The 25,092-nt window shown below is 32.1% G+C and overlaps 1 protein-coding gene across 9 annotated transcripts in view; it reads left to right on the forward strand.

Moving 5' to 3' along the window:
* LOC138938492 (alkaline phosphatase) overlaps positions 1–25,092 on the forward strand; it is a 159,173-nt gene that overhangs the window by 28,610 nt on the left and 105,471 nt on the right. The gene's annotated exons all lie outside the window — the stretch shown is intronic.

Here is a 25,092-nt window from a genome sequence, read left to right on the forward strand (position 1 = left end):
AAACCTTTTGGGATCGAGGGAACTGCCTTTACATTGCTTGGAAATTTACTTATTATAGTTCTTCGTCATCGTAACAAAATTGAAGGTTTACAACTTTCTTTGTCAATTTTCATAATTCTAATTAATTTGATAAAGTGAAGATTGCCCGGGAAAGAGAGCCAGAGAGTAAATACTCAGATATTTCCTTTGATCTTACAAACGGCAAAGAGAAACGTATAAAGAAAAAGTATCGCTGTATACTATTTTTGTATATTATTATTCTTATTTATTATTGTGGATTTTTGTCACAATACTATACAAAACTAAGATCTCGGTAGGTATTAAAAACAGTTAATTTTTTAGGATTTTATACAATAGGTATAGTATGTGTGCTATCTAATTTTCTAATCATATAAAAATTTTATTTCTCTAGGCACAAAACAATCCACTATCTCATATTTTAAAAAATTGCTTATTAAAGTTGTGAAAAAGATACCTATTTTAATGTATTTTATTATATATATGTTATAACTATAGTATGTGATGTGTTGAAAAAGTTTTGTAATCAAAGTTAAATATGTTGAGTGTGTGTGTTTTAGGGGACTTTCAAAGCCAATAGCCTTCAAAAGAAATTTGTCGATTATATCGTTAATAACATATTCGTGATTAACTGTAAAGTCTATTCTAAAAGTTGCGAATAAATTCTTTTTGAGGGCTAAAAGACCTAGCAACATACTTAATCTTTATTACAACAAAATTTCTCCAACATGTCATATTTCATAGCTATAGTATGCATTAAAATATTCCATTTTTTAAATTTAATTAAAAATTTCTAAAAATTGGGTGACTGCTGACGAGAGCAATTTGAAAGCTGGAATCGTATCTAGTGTTAAAGAACTATAGGAAATCGTAATTTTTTTTTATCGTATTAATCTGTACTATTACAATATTAAAAAAATTATTCCTATTAAAATTACGTAACAATATCGCAGCAAAATATTACAGCCGAGAGTTAAGAGAATATATTTTCATACTTGAAATTATACATACCGATATAGAAAAGCAATCCGTTGCCAAAACTCGTTTTCTGTAAGGGGATTTAAAACATCTATCACGGATCGTATCGGTATTTGCGCACGAATTTACGTACCGTCGTATATATATATATATATATATATGTATGTGTTACCCCTCGCGCGTCCATTTATTCCCCTTGCATCGTTCTGTTTTCTATCTACCGCATTTCAGACACGATTCTTCCATACCTTCGAATCTGTCGTACTTTTCATTCTCTCTCCGAGGACGAGAGGAACGTGTCTCGAAGCTATTGAGAATATGAAGCACAAAACTTTTCAAGTAAAATCCCCGTGGATTTCGTGCACTCGCTCACTGATTACAGACTTGCTTATTATCCGTTTGATATAATCTCGCTTTTCATCCTCTCGAGTTAAAACCGGGGGAAGTCAATGCAGCCGTTTGAATCTATGGATTCATAAGATCTTCAGAATAAAGGATAGCTCATATAATGACGTTTGAACGTCGCCGAAACTTTTCTCTTATTATTTAACTCGGTCGCCTCTCTTTCTTTCTTGATCAATTTATAAGAAATAGAGAGAAAGAAAAAAAAATATAGTACAAACAATATATAAACTTTTGACTTTCGCGATCTCTTCAAACTTACGTTATTTTGAGGGTAATTTAATCTGCAAAAATATTGATTATTTTGCCATCCCATTATCTCTTGGAAGCCTAAATATTATTTTTGCGAATTGAAGGGAATAATTTGCGTGATTACGATTCCATAAGACGCGCGCACGCGTATCATTTTCTTTCCCTCATAATTTTTCTTGTCTTTTATCAAGTGGTATTACAGTTTTCCGTTTCTCTCAACCGTTTCTTCCAATGCTCTCACCCCTATATGACACACACACCTGAGAAAGGTTATTGGTTGGAAACAAAGTTCCCTGAGTTGTCCCTTGAGAACTTTCTCAGGGGGCTAGACCGGTGTTGATAAAGGACTTGTTTATTTTCGTGTGGACATAAAAGTAGAACATGTATATGTATGTAATGGTCTATTAACAAAAATAAAGTACAAGTCGCATTACGTAAATATGGGTTTTAGGGAGCCATATTTAGTGTATATGAAACGAAGGAGTCTGTTTACCGTTAAACTACTGAGTGTAAACTTGCGTATAACATGTAATATGAAATTTGTTTTATTTTATTGAATATAGACTATTCTATAATTTAACAGAAATTAGAAGGCAACTAATTCTTTCTTTTGATAATGAATCGAGAAATCTTAGCTGTTAAAAGATTAATGTATGTTTAATTAATGTATACAATTGTATTTATGAAACTAGAGACAAGCTTTTATGGCTTTTTCTAGATTTTTTCATATAATCAAATATAGAAATCGTAATTTAATTTACACAAAAGATATGTATATAATTATTTTAAACTTATAAAATTTGTTTAATTTTATTATTCATTCATAAAGTCTTACTTTATTATTTTTCATAAAATATTTTAAAATAATTTTTGACTTTGTATATATCAAACGCGCGAATTATTGATGCTCACAAGGCACACATTAAAAAATATATATTATTTATAATTATTTAAAAATATATATTATTTATATTGATAATATATTTATATTATTATTTGTAATTAGAATTTTTTATATCCTGAATGTTTATTATGTGTATATCGTGCGAAATCGGCTTCAACTCTTTAATCGGGCATCAAGCAATTATTAAATTACATGACACCTGCATGATTAGATATATACTTCGACGATCGCATGCTTATCATCGCCAATATAATGATTTATTCTCGAAACATCTAGCATGTGACATTTATCAGGATAATAATTAATTGTGGGTTACGCAGGCGGGGATGACTAATGGTTAAGCTGCCTCGACGTATCGAACCCGACATCGATCACTCGCGTATTTGCTGTCTTTAAAATCCTTGCAAAATATAAATTGTTATCCCGCTATTTTGAGAGGAAAGTTTGTTGCTAGATTGCTGCGGATACAACATTAGCATAGGATACGTGCAAGTGAATTATTTAAATTATTATAGCATAAAGTATTCTGCAAAATATCCTATAAAGATTTTCGTTGACATACGCTGATTAAGTTGTTCTTTCGTGATATGAATACTATGTCTCATTAAATTTTCGAAGCCTCTTTTTTTACACCTAGTGTGAGAGAGGTACAAAGAATCGAGCGCTGACAATGAGATAAAGCGAAAGCCAGAAAATGGCGAGCTTCCCTCTCCGGTGCGCCAACATAAAAATAATTCCACACTCGAAATACTCATCCCGCTGACACGTTTTTCATCGCAAATTGCGTCAATTTAATCAAGGCACGGTCCGCTAAATATCGGACAAATTGCGCGAAATTTACGATCATGCATTTTATTTTGCATCGCTTTCGCCGTAAAATTTTCCCCCGACATATTTTCGAATAATATATTTAAGAGGGAACTGTTTCAAACGATATTAAAACAAAACATAGAGGTATTTTTGAAAGAGATGCGGCTAATTTGTTTAAGATTCATAAATACATATTATATTCAGTTTTATTATATAGAGGCACAAAGTGTACATAAGTATATGAGTAAATAGGTATATCAATAGGAAATGCTAAGTATTATCAACTTTTGAAACTTTAACCATTTTTTTTGGTGACAAAAGTTGAAGATTTATTCACACAGTAATAGCATCTCCATAGTTTGACACTGAGAATATTTTAGACGAACATCTTTAATTTTGAATTCAAATATATTGCAGCTCTTGCTTCCATCAACGCGATTAATGTAGTTAAACTTGAAATATAAGATAAAAGAGAGCAATTATTCATGGAATTACCAATTCGAGCAAAAAACTGAAAAAGTTACGGAAAATGACTTATCAAATATTAAGAGTTCCTTTTAGCTTCGAATTTAGCACGCTATAATTGTTCACATTTTATATATATACAACAAGAAGATGTTTATTTATAATATTAAATATAACATTTAAATGCATATTTAACTCGAATAATTGATATCTTCGAAATTTACGACATACCCTCTTTTCGATTCAGACTTTGGTACATTATTCACGCGAGGTTAATCTCAACGTAAGTGAAAACACAATAAATCTGGCAAAAGAGTTGACGCTTCCGATGCGATGGAGCGTAGCGCCGAGATTTTCTCTCTTCCTTTCTATATGTATGCATAACACGTTTCGTGCATATTGCGATTTCGCGAGATGTTTCTATTCAGCAGCCACGATCTCTCCGGACGGCCGAAAAGCGAAAATACATTGTAACAAACGACTCGTTTCCGGCGACCGAGGCGGGCACGTATCGTAAACAAATGAAGGGTCGGGAACGAACTAATGAAACTTGCAAATCGATCACGTAGCGGAGACCAACGAGAAATTCGCAGTTTGATGGTATCGCGGCTTCGATCAGCATTTTGTGAAACAATAATCCGGCTCGTCGAAACAAATTAGTTGTAATATTTCACGCGAAGAAAATATGATTAAATGCGACAGCTCTCTGAATTTACGTCTCAAACAGATGAAATGTATACGCACGTGCGTTACGTTTCATATCGACAATATATTATATTAATGATCAAATTGCGGTAAAACGCAATTTACAGATGTCAAATGTAAGCTTGCGTTTGTACAGTTCGCTTACAACGAGAATTTCCGCTTATCGAGGATTTTAATGTAATATTTTATTGAAATATAATTTCTTTTTAACAACAATAAAGAACTTAATGGTTCATATTATTTTCTTGTTATGGAAGTAAAGGAAGTCACTGTGTGAGAGAAAAATAATTCTGCAACTTTTTTTGGCGACTTTTAACAAAAGTTTATAACTTTTAATTAATAATTAATAAATATCTATTTATACTCTTTCGCGCGTTGTGCATATGTTCTCGTTTTTTATTTATTATTTTAGAGGACTGGACACAACGATTTCTTTAACAATGCAAATGTTTGAAATGATATTTTTATACGACATTAATTCTCATGAAGTTCTTTCTTTCCCTTGATATAAAGCTAATATTTGTATTACTTGCGTCAATGAATATTACACACAGTCACTTTATTTCATAACATTTTTGATACATATGACAATACGTAGCTCTCTTTAATTATTTAAATTCTCGATAACATATTATATTTATTACTCGATCTCTTAAATTTTTTTTTATTTTATCTGTTTCTCAAATTAAAATTAAAATTTTAACTCATGGATTTAGAATATGTTAAGAAAAATAAATTTTTGTTATTTTTTAAAATCATGTTACTATAGAATCTATATGATATATTATTTATTGTCATGTTTTTTTTGAGAAGCTTTTTAACAAAAATTTAATTTATTTTACAATTAAATTATGTGTGTGTTTTATGTATAAATTATTATTGCCTCATTTTATCAATTGAATCGTCTATTATTTCTCTGTTGGGTGTCGGTTGAACGTTACATCAGACAAAGTACGTGTATTGAAACAAATAGAATAATAGATAGCTACAATATCACTCTCATGAATCATGCTGGAATGTGTTTCACGCATATTCCGACTGTTCCGTAACGCTTAAGATAGATTTATATTTATAGCCTTCGTGATCTTAACATATGTAAACTATAGATTGAATAGAATATTTGAATCGAAAATATATGGAAGATGCATATATAGTATCAATTGATGTTAGTGAGATCGCATCGAACAAATATAAACATTATTTCGCCTGCTTTATATCAATTTTCATAATTTTACGACAAAAACATAACTATCTAAAAATAGTACTCATATTTATGTAATTTTTCTGAAAACAAGGAATTTCGAGTTTCCTTTTCATTTTATTATATTGGCGCTTGTTATCTCGCGTATGCGCCGAGGATGTCTATTTGCGAAGAAATTGAATTTAAGAGGCACACGCCTCATAATCTCTTTTTGACTGCGCGCTCGGATATGCTCGGAAAATCGCATCTTTGGGAAGTTGTTTGAAAATGCCTTTTATTGAAGCTCTTCTGTTTGCATTTTTATATTTGATCGTTGCTACTTTTATGGATTTGCTTTCTACTTACGCATCTTTAAAGCGTCGCCTCTGCTAAGCACTTCATATTTTTGCATGAGCAATTTTAGGGTAAGCGTAAAACTAGATAATAGAAAATGCAAATTTCTTGGTAAATCTCTCAGAGAAAAGGATAATTACACATATATCTAGAAATCTTATCGGTTAATAATTTTCGAGCAGATTCAGATTATTAAGATCAACGATAAAACCAGAAGTAATTACAATACATTAACATATGATTCAATAGTATTCACTCGACATTTTAAAGTATTCGATAGCATCCTTCAAAACCATCGCATATGTGCTTATAGGATGCCATCCTTCCTTATCTGAATTCATTGTCTTATAATAATTGTCTCCAACGGAATATTATCAAAGCATATTTCTCGCTAATGACATATTGTATCAGCGATATATGACAATAATTATAATGTGCTTTAGTAACTCTGTGCTTTCAAATATAATAGTTATAACGTAACGGAGGAAATTATCAGTTTTTAGTTTAAAAGCTAAATGTGCAATGAACTATATCAAAGGAAAAAATAAATAAATTATCAATATAAAATCACATATTTGTTTCAATATTATCGTATAAAAAACAGAAACTAATAAACATCTAAGAAATTGATAAACGCTAGCAATTTTGATAAAAGAGTAAATTTATAAAGAGATAGATAACAATAAAACGCTGATATTATTAACATTGATTTCTTAAAGGAGATAAAATAAAGTAGCAGTATCCGTTAAACGGCGGAACTAGTAGTATAAGTACCATTTTCGTGAGACATCGATATCGCGTCAACGATATTGCGAAAGATGATATTAGAAAAGAGACTCGGATCTTTTTCTTATTTTTTATTCTAGTATTAATTTTGTACTGATACGTCTATATCTTTCTCTGGTATAATAAAATATTTTGTCTAATTCACGTATATTTTTGAAACTTCAATTTCTGAACGCTTTTTTTGGCTACAACTAAACTACGAATAACAAAAAAATGCGCCGCGTATACATATTGTAAGATGATATTTTGTTTAATGAGGAAAATCAAACTTTGCTATAGGTCCGGAATTACCTCGTTGAATCTTCCGTTCTATTGTACCATTACATTCCATTCTATCGCACGGACTAGCGTATTGCCAATTAAAGTACGCGAACGCGATTTGCATACGCACGTGTTATCGTGACGTTAGTGGATGTAAACTTCGGCGGACTGCCGAACAGCCGGTATTTCCTGCGACGAAAGTTTCGCATCAGCCTCTGTTTCAGCGGTTAATACGATAGATTCCCGAAAGATCGGTTAATCATATGCACTAGGTTAGTAAGTTTAATGAAGACGTTAATGAAGATAAGATAATAGAGACGGGAAGGAATAATGAAATAACAAGATATGTAAGAAAAAATGCCGAAGGAAAATATTAAGAGTCAGTGATTTTGAAAATGTGGCATCGTAGGTGACAAAATAAGCGAAAAAGTTTTCTGGAACTTACATTTGAACTGATGACTTTTCGTCAATAAAAGTAGATCATAGTTTGTAACAGACTTAGAGAATATGTCAGAAACTATATCAGGAAAAGAACGAGTTGGAAAGTTAGTAATCGAACTTTAGTCAATTGAAGTTGTAACTGTCAAAACAGCGGCAAATTATAAAAATATATCGCACTTTTGCAAAGTATTTTACGTAACGAAGAACTTTTCGATTAATCGTACAATCTTTGATACATTTCGTAATTTTTCTTTTATTGTGCTTTTATGATAGTTTTATTAAAAGAAATTACTTATTCAATCAACGAAAAAATAACTTTGAAGGTTATTATTATTTTATTCTGCGACAAATCAACACACATCATTTAAAATGACATATATATATGTATGTATGTATATTTCTGATTTATAAAATCTTCCGTTATTATGAATATCAATCGTTTTAACTTTCTATTAAATCTGTAGGCCGTAAGATATCAAACATAAAACAGTAATAAATATATAAAATGCGAGTACGCGTATAAAACGGTTTAGAGAAATTAATATTTGTTTAAAAAAAAATTTGTTGAGGTGATAATATATTTTTATAAAAAAATAAATCTATAAATATGTCAAATTTAGGAATATCGAAACTTTATTTTAGCTCGCAGCTTATGTTACGATTGCATGGTATTTTATTATATCGGGAAGGTCGATCTTCTCAGTTCATATATTATATTTTATAGTGAAGAAGTCGGTGTGTACAATCCATGTCGACTTTAATACCCGTCGACACTCATAAAACTAACAGTGAGCTTCTGCTTTATATTCATGAATTCATCACCTAGGCTGATTTCTGCCGTCGAAGTTTCTATCGGTCCCTGCGGCGGATATTAAAATGATAACGACCCGGTTAATGCAGGAATAGGAAAATTTACGGTTAACCATTTCGTCCGTTTCTCGGTTCTGTTTAATGAACCCGTGACTTTAAACGATCTGCGTCACGTGCTGTCGCTGCAACGCGATTTAAGAGTGCAATAATGATATGAATCCGTAATAACAAGTCATGTAAAAATATAAAAGTAAAAAGACTCTCTCTTTCTCATATTCTCCCAAATTTTTCGATACTGATATATAGGAGCATCAGTTACGCTTATATAGCAAAAGTAGCGCATTTAGTAATCTTGATTCAATTTTGAAATAAAAAATGCGTCAAAAGTTATTTATTTTCTCAAATCTGCATATATGAGAGATTCTTTCAATCTCATCAAAAAATCTTGGGAAAGAAGAATACAAATTTTGTTTTCTATATTATATCTTTTTTACAGAAGCGTCATTTAGTTAAAATATGGCAAAATTATGAAATCTTTATTTTCATATTAGTAAATTAAGATAACTCTGTAAATGATTCGAGATTTTTTTTCACGATATCGGAACTTTGTATATCAACGATTTTATCAAATTATCATGGATAAATATATTTTATTTTATATATCGAAAATTTACCCTTCCCAAGAATTGTTGCAGGTTTCGCGTGTTTTATTATTACATTTATGCTAATAAAATCATGATTGATTATGCGTTAATTGTCAGTCGCTGCATTCGAATTTATGTATTTTTGATTTATATGTAAATTATATTAATAACTTTGGCATATAAAATGGCAATTTAATGCGAATGACAGATTGCTGAATTTATTGTTTTTTTTTTGCAAAGTTTAATATCGATCGTGATTTAAACATTACAGAGAGCTGTCAACTGCAATATTTCTATATCTACATTACAACGTTCTCGATATCTGCCGTAAATTTAATGGCTTGCTGGAATTAGATGTGCAAGATGCATCTCATTACGCGCAATACTTTCCAGATTATCGCGCCGGTTTTAGCATGCTCGGCGTCCGTAATACTCGCATTAACCCACGTTCATTAAACGAAGCAATAACGACGGTAATTAACTTCATTTGTTATGTTAAGCTTCGATAAGTCTACCAATGCTTACCAGACGCGTACACAATTTTTCGAAACTAAACCGCCGCGATTAGTGTCTGTATATATATATATAAGGATCAGGAATATTTGTTGAAAAGCTATTTTAATTACTTGAAATATTTGACTGCTCCGAATGTCTCATTCCAAAATATACATACAAAATTTAAGAAATTGATTTCTCACTGTAAAATATAAAGATTCTTTATAATATAAATTAGATATTTTTTATTTAATTTTAAGATAAATAGTTTTAGTGTTTAGATTCACACATATTTAATTTTTTCAAAATTATTTGTAAATATTTTAAGCCTGAAACTTTTTATGCCAATTTAATAGTTCTTTCAATAGCATACATTAGCGAGGCGCAATAAATATTCTTATCTCTTTGGAGGCGTAAATCCTTTGTTAACTCCCGTTAGGTACTAGAGTCTCCTAAGCGGGACAATAGATTGTCTTGGAAATCCCACTGCGACCTATCATGGCTCACCGACGAGATCAATCTTTCTTTCTCAAAACCTTTGAACCTCGATCGATCAATTGATAACGTAAGACGATGCATCGTTTTAAAATTTACTAAATTTGCATGTGAAATATAATGTTCCAAAACAGAATTCTTATTGTTCGAATAATTACTTTTATGCCTTTAATACTTTAATTTGGTAAAAATAACAATACTCTATTTTTATTAAATTTTGATTTGTGGGGAAGCGCTATTTTTGAGATTTGACCAAAGTGCCAAATAGAAAAGTTTTTTCCTCTTCAGTTGGACATGCAGATCTGGAACATCCTGTAAAATAATAACCTGCTATTATAATATATGAACTAAATTTTGCTACGTTGAAACTAAAAGCGACGTAAGAGAAGTCAGCCTTTGAGCGAATAATTAACATATGCGTACTCCATAAGATTATCAAAAAGAGAAAGAGAGAGAGAGAGAGAAAAGCGTAAGTAGATTAGTCGGTGAAAAGCCAGACAGTTTCACTTACGGATTCAATGGCCGTGTAATCCACGCTTCGGGACAAGAAGACTGATGTGAATAGCTCCCTAGTGGCAAGGATGAACTGTACATCGAAGATGGAAAGCGAGAGAGAGAGAAAGAGAGAGAGAGAGTGTGTGTGTGTGTGTGTGTGTGTGTGTGTGTGTGTGTATGTGTGTATGTACGTACGCGCGCGCGCGCACGTGTGTGTATAGAGGAAGACAAAGATAATTTCTCTTAATGACTAATCGTGCTCTTTGACCGAATTTCTCTTCTTGTCCGTAAGCACAAACTAATAGCGTTCGCTCGTCTGAAAACCATTTCTGCATTTAAATCAGGAGCGTTCCGGTGAACGTTTTCCGAGAGCCATGCATTTCTCATCGACATTGGCTATCGGACAGATATTAGTTTCGGCGAATTACACGAAATGTAATTTCTACAATTACGGATCTCTTATAACTTCAAACAAATAAAATGTTCAATTGAAATTAATTCCAATTATATGTTTTTTTTTTTCCCCGAAAGAGAACAGCGTAGTTTCTTATTTTGATATAAATGAATAATTGTATTGTCCAATCGAAACACTATTATTAAAATGTTATTGCGAGAGAGACTGAAGATAAATATAAGAATATGATGGAAATATAACCGATATATTATAAACGCCGATTACACGACGATTACAGAATAATTAGTAATCAGAGTTATTAATCAATGTTAATATGAGATATGATTTGGTAATGGGATGATGAATTATGTCGTGCTCGACCGATATTACTCTCTGCCTGATGAGATGTTACGCGAAGGAATTGCGAGCATTTCCCAACTGGGAATAGAGAAATTTCGGCAATTGAGGGCAATTCTATCAACTACGTCGCAATTGTCACTATGCCGAATTAATCTTTGATATAGAAATTGCTTGGATGATTATTGATATTATATTCCAAAAAGTTCTTTTTACCTTTAATTAAAAATGTGCAAATATGTAAATTCTTTTTTTTTACGTTTTATAAATTTGCAAGAATATTATAATGAGCAAGATTATTTCTTTCCGTGCACTTTTATCAGTCAGAGATGCCACGCGACCAAAAATGCTCCAACCGTTTTTCCTTTCCTTTGTATAGTTATTCCTTTGATATAGTTAGTATCATTTTTCCTGTTACTAATTTTCATAGTGTTACATAATAGGGGTATATATTATAAGATTGTATTTTTTGAAATATTTAATGCGAAATTTTTGAACTTGAGTTTTTAAGTGTAAAAATTATAAGCAAAATTATGCTTGCAAATCTCATTTTTCCTACAAGATGAATTTTTTTTTTTTTTAAGATTATATTGTGTGTTTTTTTAACTTTACGGATATATGAATATGTGAATATGATATAAACAAGTATACTTCTTTCTAATTTTAAACGCGTTCAAGAATTTATTATCGATTCTAATTTTAATAATAGCAATTTGATGACGCAAATGTGTAAAAGACTCTTGATGAAGTGGTTTCACGATGTTTTACTTGACGTTACTCATCTGAAGTTAACGCCTGCAAGTGCATGGTACCAAAATAGAAGTACGTATCGCAATGACGTGCAGTTATATCCGAACAGAATATAATTATGCGGAAACATTCTGCCGTTTGTTTTCCAAATAACGCTCTCACTGTTCTCCTGGTGAAATACGGTCGTTGAAATTGTAATTAATAGACAGCGTGGTGCGCGTAAATAACCGCGACGATATATACAAAGCGGCGAGTCCCGGAGGGGTACACGTGAGAGAACACCTGGCAGAGATCCAGGATAATGTTTGGTACAATTCCTGGACACCAGTCCATCATTCCGAGCATTGTGAGATCGACACTCACATAAGAAACGAGGTCGATGACAACAAAAAATTCTCGCAAACGCTGTGCGGCGAGAGTTTTTTTCACATATCTGCACAAAAAATTTTTCGAAGAATACTAAAGTTGCCAGCGTTAAATCGTCTCTTCTCTCATCTTTTGTTCTCACCTCGATGAATTTGCAATTAATTTTCCCTTTTCTCCTAGGAAAAATTGTGCATTAGTTGCAATCTTTTATTTGCACATTTTATAAATATCTAAACTATTAACTAGATATTTTTCTCGGATTAAAATTTTTGTAGAACTCTGAATTAAAATTTTATTTAATGAAGAGTGCATTTTTTTAAATAATTTTTTTCTGCAATTTGATTGATATCTTATTTTCAAATTTCGTGATTTTCAACTATCGGTCGCGATGCTTTACCGCAAGGGAAACGCGAATCTCCCATTATCTAATGGCTACACGACTCGTAAATAACGTTCGTCTGATCATCCTGGACGAAAGTAATTTTTCCGATATCGTAGCTTATACGATTTTTCCTATCTAAAAACCGGCAATATTGGCTGAAAATTTACGAATTATCGAATCGCCTTTGACCGGCGTTTTTCTGTAGCGGTTTAAAACGAAAGCAGCAAATTTATGAGCGGAACATCCCTTGCGTAAATCGCTTTCTCTTGCCGCTCAAATTTTTAAGGATTCGCGAATTATCCATTAACGCAATCGACTATTATTTTTCGTGAATTTTTTCGAGAGATTCGCACAAATAATGCGGAGGTCGTTTAAAAAATACGAAATTATATAAGTGCGTTATATGTCGTACGTTTAAAAAGAAAAACGTGTATCCACAATAAGCATGGAATAAATAGTCCGAGAATGGATAAAATATGAAAATGTAATGTAAATGTTTTATGAACGATTATTATATTTTCAAAATATATACATAAGTAAATAGCAATGTACACGGAGAAAATTTTACAGTACAAATTATATGAAAAATACATTCTCTTTTATGAGATTTATTGTAAAGCTGGAATATAACATTTTAAAATATTTATTATTACAAAAATAGTAAATTATGCATTTATTTTATTATTTGTTAACAATCATGCATTTGTTTGTGCATCAGAATATTTGAGAATAATTACAATACTCTTTTGTAAAATAATAAAAATATCGTGATTTCTCTTATATGTTAGTATGTTCCACGATTACAGGAATTATATTGCAATTTTTACTATAATATCTTCTGCGTGTGTATTTGTCATAAAGCAACGTCAAAAAATTATCTCGAAGGTACCTGCGATTCACTACAAAAATCAAGATTGCATTATTATTGTATAACAAAATACACGTTAAAAATACTGTCCTGATAAATGCTTGGATAAAATGGATTAATCCACTGCTAATCAAACTATTAGATAAATAAATGAGACTCTTTTATCACTCTGAGAAAATCATGCGAACGAGAATCACACTAACGCCTTTTTGCAAATCCTTCCGGAAAAAAAGCTTTTTAAGGAAAAAAGAAAAATATAAACGTGGAAATTCAAAAATTAGAGAGGAATATGTTTTTTTCGCGTATGAAGAGAACAGAGACGTTCTCTACCGAATTTTAAAAACTTTAAAATATTTCACCAAAAATGCAATGCCGCGTCGACTTTTACATTTTCGGGATCGGTGCGATACACAAGAGAGACGTAATTTCCTCGAAGCGAGACGTGTTACCGCTACCGTTAATGCGTGGCGGTAACTGCGGATGCCTTTGCTCCTGCATCTCTTTCGCCCGTCTGTCTCTCTGTGTGTGGCTGAGCTTTGGCATTTCGACGTAACTCGAGCGCGCGGAATAATCGGAATAGTTTCCGAGTGTGCGGTCCTTGGAAACACGCGAACAAGCGCTCAATTCCATTGGCCCCTTTCCGATACAATGATGCTTTCGTCTGCTTAGCAGCTGCATGTGCAAACGCAGCGTGTAGCGTCTGCAATTCGCGTAGTAACGTCCAATTTCGGCGTACGCGATTGATATTATTCGCCTTCCGGTGCTGAGCTGGAAATCTCGAACGTAAGGCTCGAGATTGAGCCTTGCAATATTTTCGAAGTAATCAAAAATCCAATATTTCGAACTAAATATGATTTTCTGTCTTATAATCCCAACCGAATTCGATTACGTTACCGAGATACAATAGTTAAGATTTAATGTTAGTCGGATGTACGTGAGCTTATAATGACGGTTTATTGATAATTACGTTTCTATTAATACTCTTGAAAATATAATAAATATACGTTACACACACCGTCGAGTATTTATTCGTTGATTTATGCTATCAGCTGTGAATTAGTATGGCGCATGAATGGTGCCGGGTAGCCAGTCTCGTACGTAAATTTGGCTAGAACTTGCACATGACTGACTAATTGAGATTAAACGCGGTAATAATGCCGATATAAATCTTTGCCTTGCCCTTCTCTGATACTCGTATTCGCTCCAATTACACAGGGAGTTTCAGGTACTATGTAATCTTCTATGACAGACTTGCTGATAAATTTTGAAATGATTTCTCTCCCCTTACGATAAATTTTACGTCGGATCGGTTTTTTGTATTTTTCATCTCTTGATTTTAGCAAATAATTCTCAAGAGTTAAAACGATTAAATAAAGAATGATACACGCGATGATTTGTTTTATCTATTTCAACATAAACAGATATTTATTTTAATTTGATTTCAATGTGCAAAGAGAAGGAGAGCGATATTTACCACGCGATATAATTGCCTTTTGGCGCACTTGTTCTACGCCTTTAATATCGTTTTTAATCGAATCTACGATTGTATAATCCTTAAATAAAACATACAAAACTTTAAAAATGGATTGGTCAGAATGGACAAAGTTTTCTTTTAAAAAACTATCTTTCAAATTTTTTTTCTTGGTTCTGAACCAAAACGGGAAAAAAAGGATCTAGCGGAAAATTCAATTTCGGATTTCATGGCGATATTGATCTTCCGGTAAAACGTGCAACGCTTACACTTCCATTCGTTTGCCTTCTGACACTGGCTGATATTTTTAGAGTCGTCTTTAAAGTTGTGCCACAAATATTATATCGAAATGTTATATTTCCGTAAAGAGCAGATTTTTATTCTCAAAGCGCCTAAGAATCACTCATGCTGAAAATAGTCATTCTATCCAACATGAAAATTAAGTTTCTGATATGACATAAGAAAATTCGGTTAGTATTGAATATCTGAATATTTAATTATGCAGAATATTTCTTATCGCGAAGTAATGTCGTTGCTCTCTGAAAATGTATTCTTTCTTTATTAAATTTAGAGAACTTTTAGTTTTTTTCTAACTTTTTAACGCTAGATATGCTGAATCATTTACAAAGTCACAAATTAAAATCACATTGAAGAAAAGATTTTGTTACGATTTTTTAAGATTTTATATACATTAGCAGCACCAAAACATCAAAATTTGCGCTATATTTTTCGTTATTAATAATTCGTGACTCAACAATTAACGATTAACTTGTTTTCCCAGAAAAAATTAAGTTTTAAAAATTCCTCGATAATTCTGAGGCACCTTGTGTATAAAACATATAATCTGGACAATAAATTGCTTCGAGGATCAGATAAAATTGCTAATATATATATATAAAATACGATAAAGAGCGCTTGCGATTATTTGCTTTCATATATCGGGATTTAATTTTTTCACGTCACGAATTAACGAATTAATATATGAAATTGTTAATTATAGTAATGTGTCTATCAGCAAATTTATCGAATTGATATATCTAAATACTTAATTATGTTTCTTTTTTAAATGCATTTAGCTTTATTTATAACATAATATTATTTCATGAGAGTTTATCTTCAACTATAATATTGTAAGTTTTAATGTTTAACATCTGGACGGTTAAGTTTTTTAAATTAATTTATTTGGGATAAAGTCCAATATTCATTCCGTGAGAGTTTATCTTCAGCTGCAATATTGTAATTTTCAATATTTATTATCTGGACGGTCAAGTTTTAAACTGATTTATTTGGAATAAAGTTCAATAAAAATCAATTAGAAAGTCCATTAAAAGAATTTTATAATTGATTTACATTCGAAATTTAATTCCTCAAAATTGTTTATGTGATATTTGATATCGCATAATTTTATAAACTTTCAAATACCCTTCAAGTCTAAAACCGCGTAAGATCCATAGAAATTTGAGTTATTCAACAACGTTAATTACAAATAATCAAATTAGTGGAATATATTGGAACAATTTCGTTTCGGATGGATGCATCAATATTTGAGTAACACCGCATTCTGTAACGTGGATGTATCACGTAGACCGCCTATACCGCGCATCATCAAACGAAATTGCAATAAACTATTTCGATAGAGAGCGCGGAACCGCCAAGTGCTCGTACGCAATTGCTATCGTAAATAAAATTTCACTGAAAGGCATTTTACAGGGTATTGGAACTTTTGATTATCTCCCGCATCTCACTAATCGGCATAAAAGGCTTCCGGACTTTATTCGCGTGACGTGAATTTATTCGCGAGATGATACATACCTTGCCGCAAATTAAACAGACATGAGAATCACTCAACTTGGTCGATAAATCTCTCTTTAAGCACAACAAACTCATATGTATGCGAGTGTCGACATAGATATGCATTGATTCGTAAAACATGCATGTAATGTTTTTGACTATGATATGGGTATAGTTTTATTGCGTATTTGAGGTCGGATAGTTTAGGAATATTTCGACATTTCGCGTATATGTGAGAGAGATCTCGACACTTTTATAATGTAAAAATATTCTGAAAAAAGCTGGGAGCTAAAAAAACCCGGTAACTTTTTAAAGGCAATTTATATAAAATCCGATTGTGCAATGTTGTGAAGAGTTTTAAAGGCGATTCTACAAAAATTTGCGTACATATGCAAGAATTGGACTTTATATGTTAAAATAAATTCTATTTATTTGTATGACAATAATTTTATTTCAAGAATTATATATCGGAAAAGAAATATATTATTTCAGTAATCAAATATATTTATATTAATATAATTATACTTTAGCAGTTTTTTTTTATAAAACTACAATACGTCGTGAAAGGTATTTATATATTGTATATATATATATAAAGGGATGACGGTTACACAAAAATTCTTTACTTATATTTTACGAGCAACTTTATACCCCTGGCGCAAGTAACTTAATCACGGGCGGTTAAACTCTGCGATAAATGTGTAACAACATTTATTGGATATGTGTCCAGAGCTCGGAAATGGTGACAGTGCGGTAACGCGCGTATAAATTCTTAAGCGTGCAATAAGGCAACGCGTTTTTTCACGATGCAGAAATTGCGGTTAAGTAGGCGAAAAACCACCGCTCTAAAGCTATGACATCCGGTGCTGTTGGATCGTAAATTGTGCTGGAAACCGTCAACGGTTACAAAATGCGAGTCATATTTTCCCCTCTTTCTCTTTCTTACTTTCGGAAAATTGTATGTTGCCCCGCGCTCGTGTATCTTTCATGTATCACTCGAGCGGACGAGAGGAACATGGGGTGATACGCGTTTTTTTTTTTTTTCCTTTACTAGCACAGCACGCGTCGCGAAAATTATTCAGAGAGTCGGCGACCTCGTTATTATGACGTCGATGCCGTCGTGAGATGAGCGGTGCCAAAGCACGTTCTTTCCTCGGAAAACTGAAGAAAAGTACGTTACCAAGAGACTCACGATGAAAGTGTAAATCGCTCTTGTCGCTGATATCCCGAGTTTCGCACGCGTGCATGAATCTCTCTGGACGGAACAGCTGCTCATCGCGTATTTTTGTCGAGCGTTATCCCATTTACGTTACCTTGTTTCGGTACTTTAAAGTGCTTATGGTTCAAGAACAAAACAGATAGGAGAGTGTCGTAAAATCGTGATAGCGTATATTGCATGATTTTCGCGCGAAGAATTATATTTTTTAATACAAAGTTTTGATCGATCAATTAAAAGCTAGAATCGGTGTCTCAAATTCACATCTGGGTTTACGCTATCAAGCGAGATACTTTATTTCATTTCAAGATTACTCTTTTAGTAGAATTGCGTTCAATTTCCTAAATATTGATTATGAAAATTTGACAGTTGAGTTTAAATCAGCTAAAGCGTATCTATATTTCTGTGCATTTTCAAAAATCTCCAAGACAAGGATTATCGACGTGAATGTTAAATCGTAAACTTCGAGGCTTTAATATCAGAGAATTTTATCATCCAATGTTCTTTATGCAAGTTTCAAGTGTGGTTCTTACTTTATTAGAATTACAATTTAATGCTTTATCTTTGGATTAAAAAGAGATGTTAAATTAATGTTTCGTTATAAGGAGAGATCAGGATTGATCAAAGCAAAATTAGGCCCGCTGACGCGAGTGAATGCGGTAAATTGTGCGGTTCCTCGGGGGTTTCCAATAACGGATATGTCAACGGCTTGCTCGATAGCTCGAGATTCGAGTTTATAACGGCCCGGGGTTACGATGGTATATGTTTCAAGGCATGTTCTTGACGATATTAGATGGTACTTCGATTAAGCACGACCTTCAATAGCGCATCGCCATCTCTTCTTCTTCTCTTCGACTCGCGTTGCATTAAATGCATATCTTTGATGCGCGAGCAGATGTACCACAACAGTTGCAGCTGACGTGTTTCACGTAAAATATAACGCGTATCGTCCGTGTGAATGTGGATATTATGTGCGCAAATTATGCGGGGATGAAAAGAACTGCGAAATGCGCTTTCTTTTTCATCGAATATCCGTGATATCAGTGTGCTATGTGCGTTATGTAACGCCAACATCAAATAGAAATCGTACATCGAATATTTCTACGTCTGTACGAGTTGGAATATGATTTAATGTGTAATTCGAACTTGTTTAAAAGGTTTATCGCTATTTTGAACGAAAATGCATCTGTCGTTTCGTTTCTCAAAAATTGAAGGATTCCATATAAATATAAAATATATATATCTCCGTAAGATATACTTTAAATATAAAGTTGGATTTTTAAAATTGTTTTTTTATATATTATGGACATTATATTCTTGTGTTGATTTTTTTTTTTAATTATAAATTGTAACGTTCAATATTACACTCATTGCGTCGATTATAACTATCAATCGCGATCATCAGCATTTATAAAATTTGTCGCGATTGATATTTATCTTATCTGATCCTAAATAAATATTTTTGACTTCTTGAAACGTTATTTTAAATATGTTTTATGGATAGATAATAATTAATTCTGGAAGTTGATCATGATAAACTTCGCGCGTTGCATCGATGGAAATTGATTAAGGATATTTTTCAGATATTCATTGATTATAATTTAGATATTCAGGGGTTAAATAAGAATAGAAAAGAAAGAGAGGGAGAGAATATAGCGGAAAAAGTATTTCATTTACATTTTCTGTTAAACGAGAAATCGGATAAAAAGTACTACAAGAGAGAGAGAGAGAGAGAGAGAGAGAGAGAGAGAGAGAGAGAGAGAGAGAGAGAGAGAGTTTACGAGCCAATTGGAAGCCGCTTGGCGATTCTTTTCAATTTATGAATCGATCTCAGGATGGCTTTATGAATCATATCACATCCTGCGGCTTCACGACCGAGAATGTAATAAAGCGCATCCTCATTTGATGACTTGCCCCAATCGCATTTTTAGGGTTGTTTACGTTATCATGTCAGCTTTGTTACTCTTCCGTTCGTATCGCTAGTTTATCGATGACTGAATTAAATTCAACGCCGAGATAGCGACGAGCGATATAACAACAGCGGGATAAAATTTTTATAATTTAACATTTACAACTTTTTCAAACGCTAGTAACGTTCTATTAGACATTTTATATTACACGCGATTTTTAAGATCCATCCTTACATTTCAGCAAGAAAATATAGATTTATAATAAAGTTCCGAAAAGAGTAAATAACAAGTAAATTTTAAAAAGTTAACAAAACATCTTCTGTTAGAATGTTTCCTTAAATTAATTGTTTATCGGGAAATAAATGATCTCGCATGATTGAAACATTCATCGAATTTGTGTTGTGTGTGTGTTTTGATGTATAGAATAATAATTTAAAAAATATCGATCAATATGTCAAAATAGATTTGCAAAATTGAATGAATTGCACAATTTTTTGTTTATTTTTTTTTTTTTTTTGTGAATATTATATGAAATCAAATATTTAGCAATCCCTTTTTTAGATCTCGCAACGTATGAATTCAGACATAAAAGAATCTTTTGTGCCCAAACTCGTATATATATGTTGTTCGTATCGTTGCCTTTCCCCACGCACTATTGCCATAAAAAAGAATACCATACGACTACATTTCTATAAAACGGAACTGGAAAAGGCAGAATAGTTTGGTAGCTATCAGGGTAAATATCGGAGAGCAGTATCGAAACGAAACTGTTTGATGTATAGCTTGTGAAAAACTTATTTGCAAGGAATGCAATTCAATTTTACGAGGATCAGAGAAAAATTTAATATACCGTATATATTTGCTTATATTTGTTATGTAATATTATGTGTGTGTGTATATATATACTCACAAACGAAGCATTAATTAATACAGAACGTTTTACGCTTTATTAATTTTCTACTAATGGGCAGTATCAATGAATTCGATGAGTGTTAAATTTTAATTACGCAATCAAACAAAATGTATTCAAAATGCGGTCGACTACGAGTGCTGCTAAATCGCAAGAAATTCGTTAATAAATTTTTCTGTTAATTAAAGTTATACTAATGAATTAGCATATTTATTATTCGTATTTCGGTATCTAATTATATTTTGCAAATTTAGTGGGTAATTTATTTCCCGTAGCTTTAAGCGAAATGAAATTGCATTTACGTTTTCGTATAAAATAGTAAATCAACATATTGATAAGTATGTATTTCAAATTTTTAGCTATTAATAATAAAATTTTTCAATATATACCATATAATATGTATATTCTTATATTTCTTAAATTTAAGCAATTCAGAGATCTCTCTTCGACTGGATCGAGCTTTTCAAATTTTTCGTATTACTTTTATTTGTACTTTATGGCATACAAATAGAGATGTTCATCGGGATGAAGAAATTAGAGATGTAGCAGTTTAATTCCCGTTTGCTTAGTTAAGTTTGCTTGACGACGTTCGTCCACGTCGGTTCATCGCAAGAAATCGTGTTGCTTTGAATAGGAACTTTATTCAAGCACAACGAAACTTTAATATTCGCGATCAGTCACGGCATTACGACGAAAGGATCAGACTATTCACGCAACTTAGCTAGCTATACGTATCTATATAGAATTGCCTAGAAACGTCCCGTTTTCGTTCGGTAAGTCTCCGATGAGCTCTAGATCTTAATAGGACAGAAAACGCGAGCTAAATTGCTCCGCTATAAAGAAGATTTCGAGGGCAGTCGTTTGGCGCGGAGATGCTTTCTCTCGAGGGTCATCACGATGGGTAAAGTTAAAAGAACGATGGGAATCCGCTTAATGATGTTTTACGACTTTTTAACGATCGCGAAGCTGACGGAATATTTAACAGATTATAACTCCTGCAACGAGCCTTTTTCGCGGCCGGTATGCAAAAGAGAGAGCGCAAGCGACAATAACATTAGCGGATATAAATATATTCTCGGAAGTTGGAGATGCGACCGAGCAAGAAATATGGATGTGGAAAAGAATATTCTCGATGCGTCCGCGAATACGCTTCGCGAAAATATTCTCGCGGAATTGTATAATAACTGAATAAGGGAACGAGACGCGGACGAGACGCTCCAACGTTTCTCTCAGTTATAGAAAAAGGGAAATTTTTTTTTTTTTTTTTTATGAAAGTGTAAAGGAATGGTCCGCTAATTGAGTTTTGTTTAACAAATTCTTTTTTCGAATTGCCAACGTATTTCGCTGACATAATGAGGCTCGTATACATGTTGCGAAGAAATTAATAATTCAAAGGTGAATTAAATAAATCAGTGAAGTTAATCTTCGTGTGACAATTTAAAATTTTACTTTTTGGAGGACATTAATTACTATCTTTTTTTCAGAACAAATTATATGAAATTAGAAATTTATTGAAATTATCTCGCCGTTTTATGAAAATTTATATTTTTTAAAAGCGTGAAAAGGGGAGAACTTGATTATGTATAAATTTCATTAATACACATCAGGAAATATCAGCTAGCTACCATACTTATCTTATTTATGTAACGAGCCGATATAAAATTTGTATCATTATTATGTTTTAATAGTTATGTATTAATAGTTTTTAAAAGCTCAAATGTCTTGATGATGCAAAATAAAATTCTGTTAAACCAAAATCCGACTAATCAAATTGATCCATGAATAACTTTTATCTACACTTTTGAAGACAATTGTTGATATTTAAAAAAATCGCGAGATATTGTGTATAATTTAATTTTATTATTTAATATTTAAAGAATTTCTTTGATAAATTGCGTTTTTGCGCGGCATCGCGTATATAAGCGATCGATGATATTTATCGGCAAGCAAATATATTATAAAGCGCGTAAATTAAAATGCTATTTTAATAACGTTGATCGATTGAAAATAAAGTTATTGCGTCGATCATGTTTACCATATATTGTACAGTTCTCGATTATGATGCATTATAATTACTATACACGTTTATAAACACGAGTGTGATTTTGTGGACATGTTAACGATAGATAATCCAATGTACACATCATTCAGCGATGTATCTCTCGTTCAGCGGTGTGAATGACGAATTGTGCTTAAACATCCACGTCATTATCGTGCACGCTTGAAACCGTAATCGTACGGTAATAATAGCCGGAAGCTGACGTGTCGCTTTATACAACGCTCCTTGTTAACGTCTACACTGTTGTTGATTTTGCCTCAGCGGGGTATATTTCTTGCTCGTTGTGTAATTAAGTCGCGTTGACATTATCGACGATTAGTAGTATATATGTATGTAGTAATATATTTCATGCCTTATGGCTTAAAAAAGAATTACATTATACGGACATTCATTTTTCGACGGAATTTTAGCGAAATATAGTTTCCCTGACTCTTTCACTTTTATGTGTAAAATCACGATCGCCGCGTTAATCTCTTGAGCAATCTGTTTGCATTACCACGCAATAATGTAACGGTGTAATAATAGATTGAATAAATTGATGAATAATTTTATTGTTCAACATACCAAGGGGATTTTTATACGATTTTTGAGAGCATTAAATTAAGCTTCTTTTTCCGTTTTCGTTTTTTCCGTCAACTATGCTGCAATGCACTTGATGTTGTATTTTCTATCGCGTACATACTGATCACTGTACACAGGGAGAAAATTTGATATTACAATTTTACATGAAAAATACAATCCTTTTCATAACATTTATGGTAAAGTTGGAATATAACGACGTTAAAATTATTATTATTATTGAAATTATATACATATGTTCTAATGTTTATGCATAACGATTATGCATTTGTTTGTGCATGAAAATATTTAAATAATTATAATATTTCTTTGTAAAATGTAATACTTATATGATATTAGTGAATAAAAATATCGCATAATTTTTTTTTATACGTTAATACGATTACAAAAATTATATTATAATTTTTTCTCTCTTGTATTTGTTAGTTTATAAAAAAGAAATAGTCTTAGTAAAAATAATAGTACTGAAAAAATTGCGAAAAATGGACTGTGCCTTTTTCGATAAATTTTAAATTTGCATAACATACGCACACCGCAAAAATTCTTCAATTCGTGCATAATTTTTTACGTGTCTAGATTTTTTTACACGCCTAAGATATTTCAAGATTACGTTCAATTATATTCAGCTTATTCGGCTACAAGTGAGGATGTAGAGGATATGTGTGCATAAATGATTTATTTACCATATATAGTATAATAACGCATAAGCACATAATAACAGTCACATTATTGTGTCGCATAATGGCACGATAATTGTATATATAATGAAATCAAGCGAGGCTGCTTCTCGCATACTATTATCCACATTATATGCGTATGCATTTATTTATGAATGCATAATACATAAAACAATACTATGCGTTTGCATAGTACATTTTTTCTTATTCAATTAATTATTCCGGTTTCGCATTCCACGCTTCCGGCCTTTATTCCTTTTTCTTCTTCGTTGAAGGCAAATGGTATAAAGAGGAGAGAAAAATTTGAAATGAAACAGAGAGACGCGGAAAATGTGTCGTTCAACAGTGGTACAAAAACTTCTCTCCGACTTGTTTCGCGACTATACGTGTATCTCTATACGTGCGGTTTTTGTGAAGAGAGAAGCAATACACAAGCTTCATATATTTTTCTTTTATACTTTACCGATTACATTTGTTAATTGTTACTATTAATAGAGAACCGACAGCGATTTAATTAAACATTATACGTCCCTTAAAATTATTTTCAGCGAGACAAATGTTCCTTGTAAATTATAGACTAACAAAAGAAATTCTAGATATTGTATCTTTGTCCTAAAATACTTGACGATATTTCATCGGCACGGAAATGAGATTAGCGTGCAGTATATCGATATAAATTTAATATTACGCATCTATATATGTATATATGTAATGCACGTATGACAAACTGTCTTTAAAAAGATCGTTTAAGCGCGGCACGTTTCGCAATACGTATATACCGGCGGTACGTTTTAATACAGACGATATATACATAGAATTTCTAGTATTATATGGTCGAGGCATTTTACGAAGTAGACGGGAATTTAT

This window comes from Polyergus mexicanus, unplaced genomic scaffold, assembly GCF_030449975.1.
Source record: "Polyergus mexicanus isolate NDT 795.1 unplaced genomic scaffold, iyPolMexi1.0 SCAF_13, whole genome shotgun sequence".
NCBI lineage: Eukaryota > Metazoa > Arthropoda > Insecta > Hymenoptera > Formicidae > Polyergus > Polyergus mexicanus.